Consider the following 10,258-nt stretch of genomic DNA (forward strand, 5'->3'; position numbering starts at 1 on the left):
AAGTTCTTTTTTTCTAGTAATGGATGGAGTGAGAGAGAGGGAAATTATTTTAATTAATTAAAGGAGGAAAAGTAGGCAGAGATTTGAGATGGAGAGATGTGGACAGGCGCGTCTTTGGCGGTTTCTTATTTTAATAATAATACTCCTTTAAGTCATATTTCTCCATCTATTCCTCCTACCATCACGTTTTCACGGACATCTTGCCTTTTTCTTTTTCTTTTCTATTTGCTTTGTTTAGTTGGATTTGAATTTCTCTTTTTTCCTGTCTCATCCATTTCTGGTGTCCATTCATTTTAATTTTTATTTCAGTTCCGCATTTCAAGTCCGTCTCCGGGCCCACCGTTTTCGGAAGGAAAAACGATGACGACTTGTCCTTGGGCTCTGTGCAAGCTGGCTCCACACCTTCAGCTTCAACCGGCTTCTTCTGATCAGTACGTATTAATTGTTCCTTTTTCTTAAAACATTTTAAATAAATTTGAATTTTTGTTTAATGACGTGTTCATCTGTTCATGACGTGTTCTTCGCGCTTTCTGTGATTTTCATTGGTTGCTGACTTCCGTCTTTTACATTTTCACTTTTGTTTTTGCGTGTCTTTTTTATCTGCTCCTCCTGTCATCTGACCAGGTAAAGGAAAAACCCAGGAAAAAAAAGTGAAATAGTATTGTATTTGCTACTGTATTGGTCAAAATTTGATCGCTGCGATCGATTCAACCGAGATCCCGTCCAAGCGGCGAGATAGTGGAAGACGACATGGTTTGCTCCAAATCCCTTACTCACAATATCCGCCAAGTCAAAGAACAATACTTAGGAAACGACGAAAGCGGACGTGATATGAAAGTGTATCGACCCAAGAACATAGTAAGGATTCCATAACTATATATAGGGAGCAGGGGCAGATGCACGCTTGTCGAAGCGGTATCACGCGACACCGCTTCCTCGGAAAATTTTACTCAATATATGTATTAATACTATACGGAAATGGATAAGTAGGAAAAAATGATGCCAGTTGATATAAATTGTATCTTGGTGTGTTGGTTAGGTGCTTGATTTTTCTCTAAGAGGTCAAAGGTTCAAACCTCAATTAGTACACTTTTCTTTTGCAAATATTTGACAGCGCCTTCTTGGTTAAAAATTGTGATGAAATAGAATTGAACTCGGGATCTTTTCCAATTTATGACTCAACAAAAACAATAGACTATGTCTATCTCTTGTTTAAAAATATGATACACAAAGCTATATTAAAATTTTTCGATAAATTTCGACACCGCTTACTAAATTTCCCGTGTACGCCCCTGATAGGGAGGAAACCTTCCGAGAAAAGAGGGACTTCTTCTCTTTCTCTTTCCTCACCTCTGTAATCTTCTTAGTAAAAAGAAGACAAAGCAATCTTTCATGGAATATGTAAAACAGTCATCTACATCGATTAGTGAGAGAAGAAATAAAAAGCATCAAAAAGATTGATCGCCCCTATTTTGTCTTATAGATCTGGAGTTTATTATGTTTGACAAAGATTTACCTATTCATCTTCTTTAATTGATTTAATCAAAAAGGTTTCAATATCTTTTGGTCAAATAATTTGGCGCCGTCTGTTGGGATTTCTTAGTGAAAACTTCCTAGTCTCCTCCAAATCAAAAATCGGAAACACGATCACCCACTGAAACAAACTGTAAGTAAACCTCACACGCCAACCTAAATCATGATGTTATATACAAGCAGAAGTTGCAACTAACATCCTCCTCCGCATGTCGGGCAGCCCATGAGCCAGCCAAAATGAGCCTAGCCCGCACAAGACAAAGGCACAAAAAAAGGAAGGGAAAGAGAACTGAATACAGTTACCGAATTAAGAAAATCTCCCCCATCAACCATTGAAATGCCAAGAAAAGCGAGCAACGCCACAGATCCACCTTCTGTTGTTTGCTCAAACAAGAACGCAAGCGTCGCGCGGGCGAGCGAACGAGCAAGGAAACATCCCAACTGAAGAATGGGAAATTACCACAAAACGACCGAAATATCGTCCATCAGACAAACCCAACTCCTAGGAAATGATACCCCTTAAGCGATACCCCCTCTCCCTCCCCAAGAAGGTGTCCCAAGAGAGCCCTCCCGGGGACTTAAAGACCGGGCTGACGAGGGGGAACTCCCTAAGGTCAAAGGGTAATTTATCGCCCCACCCACCAATGATACCTCCAGACCGGAAAGCGAAAAGGTTTGACAGGGAAACTCCAATAAGAGCGTGAAACGAGTGTAAGCAAAGCAGTAGTGTTTTCTGCTCTCCGACATCAGATTCCCGATGCAAATAAAATTAGGCGAACTGGGACTCCCCCAGAAGATACCCAACTCTCCGAAAAATCGGGACTCACGACGGGTTAATATTTCGATAAATTTCGAAATAACACCCTCAAAGCCTAGGGCTTTCGCAAAAAAGAAGAGCTCGACCTCAATCGAACAACAACGGATTAATATTTCGACGAAAGTTCGAAATAACACCCCCAAGGCCAATGGCCTTCGCCAAAAAAGAAGAGTTCGACCTCGATCAAACTACAACGGGTTAATATTTCGATGAAAGTTCGAAATAATGCCCCCAAGGCCAAGGGCCTTCGCCAAAAAAGAAGAGTTCGACCTCGATCGAACAACGACGGGTTAATATTTCGATGAAAGTTCGAAATAATACCCCCAAGGCCAAGGGCCTTTGCCAAAAAAAAGAGTTCGACCTCAATCAAATAACGACGGGTTAATATTTCGATGAAAGTTCGAAATAACACCCTCAAGGCCAAGGGCCTTCGCCAAAAGGAAGAGCTCGACCTCGAACGAACAACGACGGGTTATTATTTCGATGAAAGTTCAACACCCTCAAGGCCAAAGGCCTTCGCCAAAAGGAAGAGCAACTTTGATCGAACAACGACAGGTTAATATTTCGACGAAAGTTCGAAATAATACCCTCAAGGCCAAGGGCCTTCGCCAAAAAAGAAGAGTTCAATCTCGATCGAAAAACGATGGGTTAATATTTCGACGAAAGTTCGAAATAACACCCTCGAGGCAAGGGGACTTCGCCAAAAAAGAAAAGTTCGACCTTGATCGAACAACGACGGGTTAATATTTCGACGAAAGTTAGAAATAACACCCTCAAGGCCAAAGGCCTTCGCAAAAAGGAAGAGTTCGACTTCGATCGGACAACGACGGGTTATTATTTCGACGAAAGCTCGAAATAATTCCCTCAAGGCCAAGGGCCTTCGCCAAAAAAGAAGAGTTCGATTTCGATCGAATAAAGACCGGTTATTATTTCGACGAAAGTTCAAAATGACACCCCTAAGGCCAAGGGCCTTCGCCAAAAGGAAGAGTTCGACTTCGATCGGACAATGACGGGTTAATATTTCGACGAAAGTTCGAAATAATACCCTTAAGGCCAAAGTCCATCGCCGAAGAAAATTTGGACTCGCGGCGGGATAATTCTTCGATATAAGCGCAAATGTAACATCTTTACGGCTAAGGTCGCTATTAGAAAAAGAATTCGATACCATTCGGACTATGATGGGATAACACCTCGACACAAGCACAAAATCACAGTCCCATCAGCTAAAGTCGTCTTCAAGGCTCTACTCAACCCGTGTGACATTTAATTCCCTAAGAGTCGGGAATTCATCACTCGGAAATCTACTTCTTTGCACCAAAATTATGAAGAGCAAAACGGGAAAAGAAGTACAAAAGGCATATAACAATGGAAAATTCCTCTTTATACAAAGCTATTGCGCAAACAGCCGCAGATTACATACGGCTAAAACCAACGGAGTCCAAGAAAAAACAATAAACAACAACAAAAAAAACAGACAAAGACAACAATTCTTTCACTCGGCACCATCTCCAGGAAATCCTCCCTCATCGTCCGCGCCCTCATCAGCTTCCGGCGTCGCAGAATCATATCCACAGTTAACACGAGCCTCTCGTGCCTTCGCCCATGCTCCTTCATATGGGGCCTCGGTAATATTGCTTACCTCTCACGAACTCTTATATATGTCCCACTGGGATTCAACATAAACCCAAAGCTCGTGCAAATGACGGGGAACAGCGGCGGAGGAAGATTACTTGAGCCAACAGTTGCTCCTTTTCGGCCTCAAGAGCAGCGACCCGGTACCCTAAGGTCAATGCTTCCCAGTCGATCTCTCAAATGCGTTCCTCGAGCCTCGCCTCTCTTAGCATGGTCGTCGCCCTCTCCGATTTCTGCTCGGATTGGAGGACGCGGTTAGTGTTCTCCAGAGCCACCGCCCTTACCGAAGATGATGATCAGACACTCTCGATGTTCTCCAACTCGGCCAATTTTCCCATCCACTCCGCGCTCATCGCCTCGACCCTGATAAGATTCTGATCCATCTCAGACTGCATTGACCTCAGCATCCCCTGAAGATACTCGCACTGTGCAGCAGCCCCTTTGCCTAACTCAAGCCCTTCGTCCTTCGCACAAAGTTGCTCCTCGAGCACGCTACTTCTGCGAATAGCCTCCATCAATTGCTGGTCCCTCTTCTCCAATTCCTCGTTGAGGGATCGAGCACCAGGGTTCGCCTTCAGCCGCTCATGCATCTCACGGCACTTTTGCGATTGCACCGATACTTCTCCAATATCTTCAGGAAAATCTTGGCCCGAATGTCAGCCCTATGAGCGCTCTTAATTTTCGCCATGTACGTCTGAAAAACGAAAAAATGGGTTAAGACCATATCGTCTAGAAAAATAAAAAGGAACATGAAAGAAAGGCAAAATGTACCCTCAAGCCCATAACGGCCACTTCATGCATCAAGTCAATATCAGGAACATTCCGAAGAGCCTCGTTCTCGACAACAGAACACAAGATGTCGAACTGTAGCACCAGGTCCTCCATGTCCCCCAGGAGATTAATATCCGATGAGATATAAAGAATACGGGACGACCTCCCGCGTGAACCACCGAACGGGTAAGACCCTCTTTAAACATCATCACACCATCAGGATCAAGGTTAGACTCAGATTCGTAATCGTTGACCACAACACCCTTTCCCCTTCCAGCGGCCGAGAAGGAAGCACGACCAGGCACCGAGGACGAAGGTCCGTCCAAAATAGTAACAGCGGCTTCAAAATCTGTCCCCCCGTCGCGGCAGATTGCTGATCAATCATGGCGACACGGATCTCCGTCGATGGGGCAAATACAAAGGCTGGCTCTGTCTCTACAGGCGGAATGGTATCAACCCCCGCCTCAGACCCCGTTAATGGAAGGTCTTCCTCCAGATGTATCACGGCCGAAGGAGCCGTTTCAGACTCCACTCATCGCCTCTTGGATGGCCCCTTTCCTTCCTCGGCACGGGAGGATTCACCCGCTGGATAGGCAATATGGGTCGAAATCTCAGTTTGAGGGGTGGCCTCCGTATGTACGGCCACAGCCGTAGACTCAACCGAAGCGGCCCTCGATGAAGGTCGAGTAGTGGACACTAAAGTAGGGCGAGCAGACGACGTAGGCTGACGAAAAGCTAGTGGAGGAGCCCTCGCCCTCCGCACTCTCCCTGGCATCGACGAACATCGCATAAGAATCCAAGTCAAAAGGGAAGGGGAAGAATAGCGAACAAAAACGATATCACTCACCAGTAAGGGGCTTGCGTTCATATTTCTCATAGAAGGGCGACCATGTGTGGATCCCCGCCGTATGAGGAAGAATGGCGCTCACCCACTCGCGTATATCATCAACAGGTGCAGGGGGTAGTTTCGCGACTGTAAAAACATACACAGTTTAGTACTACCCAAAGGAAAACGGTCGGACATCACTCCGACAAAAAGTATAGAAACTTACGTGCGAAGTTCCATTTCTCAGGGAACCTTGTAGGATCCTCCACAAGGTGTTCGGTCCGCACATAAAAGTAATTCTCGTAAAAGCGACGGTTGGCCCTACCGTTCATCTTCACCACCAGACTCTTTGGCCCTCGGTGGTGCATGTTAATCATCGTGCCACGAATGAGTTGAGGGGCAAAGATATTGAGCATGTGCCTCAAAGTGTCTCATGACCGGCAAGCTCCGCAAACTTGAGCAGCATGAGGAGCAATTTATACAAGTATGACGAAAGTTGAGCTGGGCATACCTCGTAAAAGCAGCAAAAATCTACCACCAAGAGAGGGAAAGGAAACGTGTATCCAACAATAAAGGGGTCGGCGTGGAACGCGCAATACCATGGGCGATCAAAAAGGACTATGTCGTTCCCCACCGCCGGCAGTATTTCGACGTAGTGAGGGATTCCCTACCTAGCCTTCAATTCTGCGATCCCCTCTTCATTTATGATAGAGGAAGCAGGTTCCGGCTCCTCCCCGGTGGGACTGTGGAAATCATTCCATGCTTTCCCAAGGCGAGGCAAGATCTTAGCCACCGACGGGTCCTCCTCATCTTCTACCACTTCTGCTCCACCAGTGGCCAGAACATCGCTTTTCGGCGTCGGAATTGTGGCAAAGAGGCCAGCGCGAGAAGAATCACCAGCCATTTGTATCAATATGATAAAACAAAGGGATAAAGAAAAGGAAAGACGAAAGTTCCTGGCTAACCGGAGAAAATAAAAAATCCGAAGTATTAGGAGAAAAGAAGATTCGCAAAATTCTTTCAAGTAAAGGCAAAGAAGTGTGTCAATCGAATGGTGCATTCCTTCTATTTATAAGAGACATAAATCTCCCAAGCACGAAACCCAAGAATCACCAATCGAAGTTGATAGGGCATGAAACGGTTCAATCCCCTGGGAACTTGTGTCATAATGGCGGCAACCACGAACAACGTTTCAAGTTAAACGATGTTTCGGTTCCGAAACGGTCGCAACGGTTCAAGGATATCGAAAGGGCGTCGTTACGTTACTTGAATCTAAAGACCATACCCAAAGGGTAGGTAGTTAGATTTCTCTTAGATATGTAACAATCATAATCCATCTACCAGGCTCGACAAGAGACGACCCCGGTAAATGGAAGGACTAACTATATTGGTCAAAATTTGACTGCTGCGGTCGACCCAACCGAGATCCCGTCCAAGCGGCGAGACAGTGGAAGACGACATGGTTTGCTCCAAACCCCGTATTCACAATACCCGCCAAGTCAAAGAACAACACTCGGGAAACGACGAAAGCGGACATGGTATGAAAGTGTATCGACCCAAGAACATAGTAAGGATTCCATAACTATATATAGGGAGTGAACCTTCCTAGGAGGGGGGGGGGGGCTTCTTCTCTTTCACTTTCCTCTCCTCTGTAATCTTCTTAGCAAAGAGAAGAAAAAGCAATCTTCCTTGGAATATGTAAAACAGTCATCTCTATCGATTAGTGAGAGAAGAAATGAAAACCTCAATAAGATTGATCGTCCCTATTTCGTCTTACGCATTATTTTTTCATTTGTTATAGATCTAGAGTTTATTATGTTTGACTAAGATATACCTATTCTTCTTTAATTGATTCAATTAAAAAGGTTTCAATATCTTTTGGTCAAACAGCTACGACACGTCTCAATCCAAACAAATTGAAAATTTCATTAATTATATTACATTAAATTCACTTTACGTCGTGCAAATAAAAATATTTAAGGTTCTGTATATTTTTCAAATATATAAATTGATTTCCAAAAGACTAAACTTCTTGAAAGCATAAAACTCACTGTAAAGGGCTAAAGTTGGAAAAATATTGTCGACTAATATGTATTGCTTGTATAGATTTTTTCCGGTCATTATGCTCTATATTTTGCTAAGTTTGCCTGGATCTTCCTTTTATGTGAATTTGAGTCTATCTGGTTCTCTTTTAACACAATCACTCACTATAGTTTTTCATCTACTATAAAACAGTGCATCTGAAAGTCGACGACAACAACAACAAATCTAGTGAACGTTCAAAAATAAAATTCTCACCAGCAAATTATGTTGCAAATCCTTTCGATCCTGTGAACGACACAACCTGCTAAGTTTCTTAATTAATCAAGGTCGCCAACAAAGTGTGTATTTACTTTACTCAACAATTACTCAAATGGGAGTCGGGCTTATAGCCTGTTAGGTCAAGCTTTTTCAATTCTAAAATCACTTTTTTTTTTCTTCCAAAAAAGTATTTTTTTTTAAGTTGAAGTGTTTGGCTAAATTTTTGGAAGAAAAAAAAAATGCTTTTGAGGAGAAGCAGAAACAGAAAAAATAGCTTCTCTCCAAAAACACTTGTTTGAAAAGCAGTTTTGAGAAAAATACACATAGAAACAATTTTTAAAAGTTTGGCCAAACACTAGTTGTTGCTCAGGAGTGTTTTTCAAATTAATTAGTCAAACACAAATTGTTTCTCACGAAAAGTAATTTTAAAAAAAAAATACTTTAAAAAAAAATACTTTTCAAAATAAACTGATTTTTTGAGGCTTGGCCAAGTAGGCTATTAAACTTGTTGGAATTGAATCGTGATTGGTGTAACAAGAGCTCAAACTCGATCGTGATGTCACAATAATCAAATGCTTTAAGTAACTTAAATTAAGGTACATGTCTTACAAAAAATAAATATTCATGTTATCCACGCAGCAAGCATATTTTGATTGAATCAAAAGGAAAAGGCCAAAGACATAAGTCTCCCTTAACTTATTTATATTTTTCACTTTGATTCCTCAATGGACTCTCGTGCCTATTAGACACCTTAATCTTAGCAAATGTATACCTATTAAACATCTCGTGCATACTGCATACATATATTTGATGTAAAATTAGTTTTGAATTTTAACTTTTTTCTTGACAGAATGTATTGGTAGTTTGATTTACATGGTGCGTTTGACATTAGCTTTGTCGATCTTTTAAACAGATGAGGTCTTAAATATAGTTGTCTAGTCAAGATAACATATTGTCAGTCCTCTCTTTAAATTCTTACTGATATATAGGAGTGATTTTATTTTATGTCTCATACAACTTACACTAGTTGTGTGAGACCTTTTTTTACCTCACATATATGTGGACTCATATCTTACACATCTGGGTCCACAAAATCCTAGGACCACAGTTGTAAGACAAAAAAAGGTCTCACACAACTAGTGTCAGTTGTGTGAGGCACAAAATAAAATTTTTCGATATATAGGGGTGATGTTAGGAGTTCGAATACGAATACGGTCGAATGAGTAATTTTTGCTCAAATAATATATATTTATATTCAAAAGAATTTATTAAGTATGAATAAATATTAAATTTAGAACCCAATTATATATTTAGCATTTGAAATCGTTCTAACTTTCGGAATTCATAACGTTAAAATCTTGGTATACATAATACAATGTCCTTTTGACGTAAAATAGGGTGTTATCAAACCAATTGGTTGAAAATATTCGATGAGAATTTGTGAGTATTTAATCATTTTTGGAATAACTTATCGTGTATGATAAATAAAAAGGTGATTCTCAATCACTTCCACTCTCCTAGATATTCTTTAAGGAGAATGCTGTTCTCAAGCTTGAAGTAGTTGGAATTTAAAACTCTTCGATATTGGAACACATAAGATATTCTAAAGTTTTGAATAGTTTCATTTAGTTTTACTACTTTTAAGGGTAATTTGGCATGAGGTATAAGAAGATATAAAGGTGTTATAAAAATTTAATATCACCTTAATACTCTGTTTGGTTAACAAACTAGATATAAGTTATCGCAGTGTTAATTTTAACACTGAGATAACTTATATTTTATAAAAATTGGGATATTTAGCACCGATATAACTTATACCTTCTTCTTAGAAATTATACAATTGTCATTTTAATACAACATACCAAACAATGAATAAATAACAATCCTAACATAATTAATCCTAACATAACTTATTACAATATAACTTATACCGGCATAACTTATATCGATATAAATCGCATTCCAACCAAACTGACCATTAGTAGTAGTCTTAAACGAACCTTAGACCTTTGGTGAGACGGGAGGAAAAGAATCAGCTGAAGTTTGCAACAAGTGGGCAAGATGTTAGAAATTGACTCATCCAAGTCATCCTTTAATATTCGGTATGGGCAATATAAGTGAAATATTAAATTTATTTATACTTAACGTGAACTTTATTACATATTTTAAGTTATTATAACATGTAAATTTTTAGTCCTCCGTTCATTTTTACTTATTCAGTATTCAAAAATATAGATTTTTACTTTTATTTATCACTTTTAGCTTTATCAAAAGAAAAATAATTTATTTTTCTTGCTTTGCTCTTAACATTAATTACTCATTCCAAATCCATTAAGACCATACATCAATTAATATGGGTATCATAGTAAATTATGCAC

General features: G+C 40.6%; 1 long non-coding RNA gene across 1 annotated transcript; it reads left to right on the plus strand.

Moving 5' to 3' along the window:
* Nucleotides 1–298: 298 nt before the first annotated feature.
* Nucleotides 299–1,087, plus strand: LOC138888780 (uncharacterized). Its single transcript, XR_011406324.1, has 2 exons — nucleotides 299–431; nucleotides 625–1,087. It is a non-coding gene; the product is annotated as an uncharacterized lncRNA (long non-coding RNA).
* The last annotated feature ends 9,171 nt before the right edge of the window (nucleotides 1,088–10,258 follow it).

This window comes from Nicotiana sylvestris, chromosome 3 (genome assembly GCF_000393655.2).
Source record: "Nicotiana sylvestris chromosome 3, ASM39365v2, whole genome shotgun sequence".
Classification (NCBI taxonomy): Eukaryota; Viridiplantae; Streptophyta; class Magnoliopsida; order Solanales; family Solanaceae; genus Nicotiana; species Nicotiana sylvestris.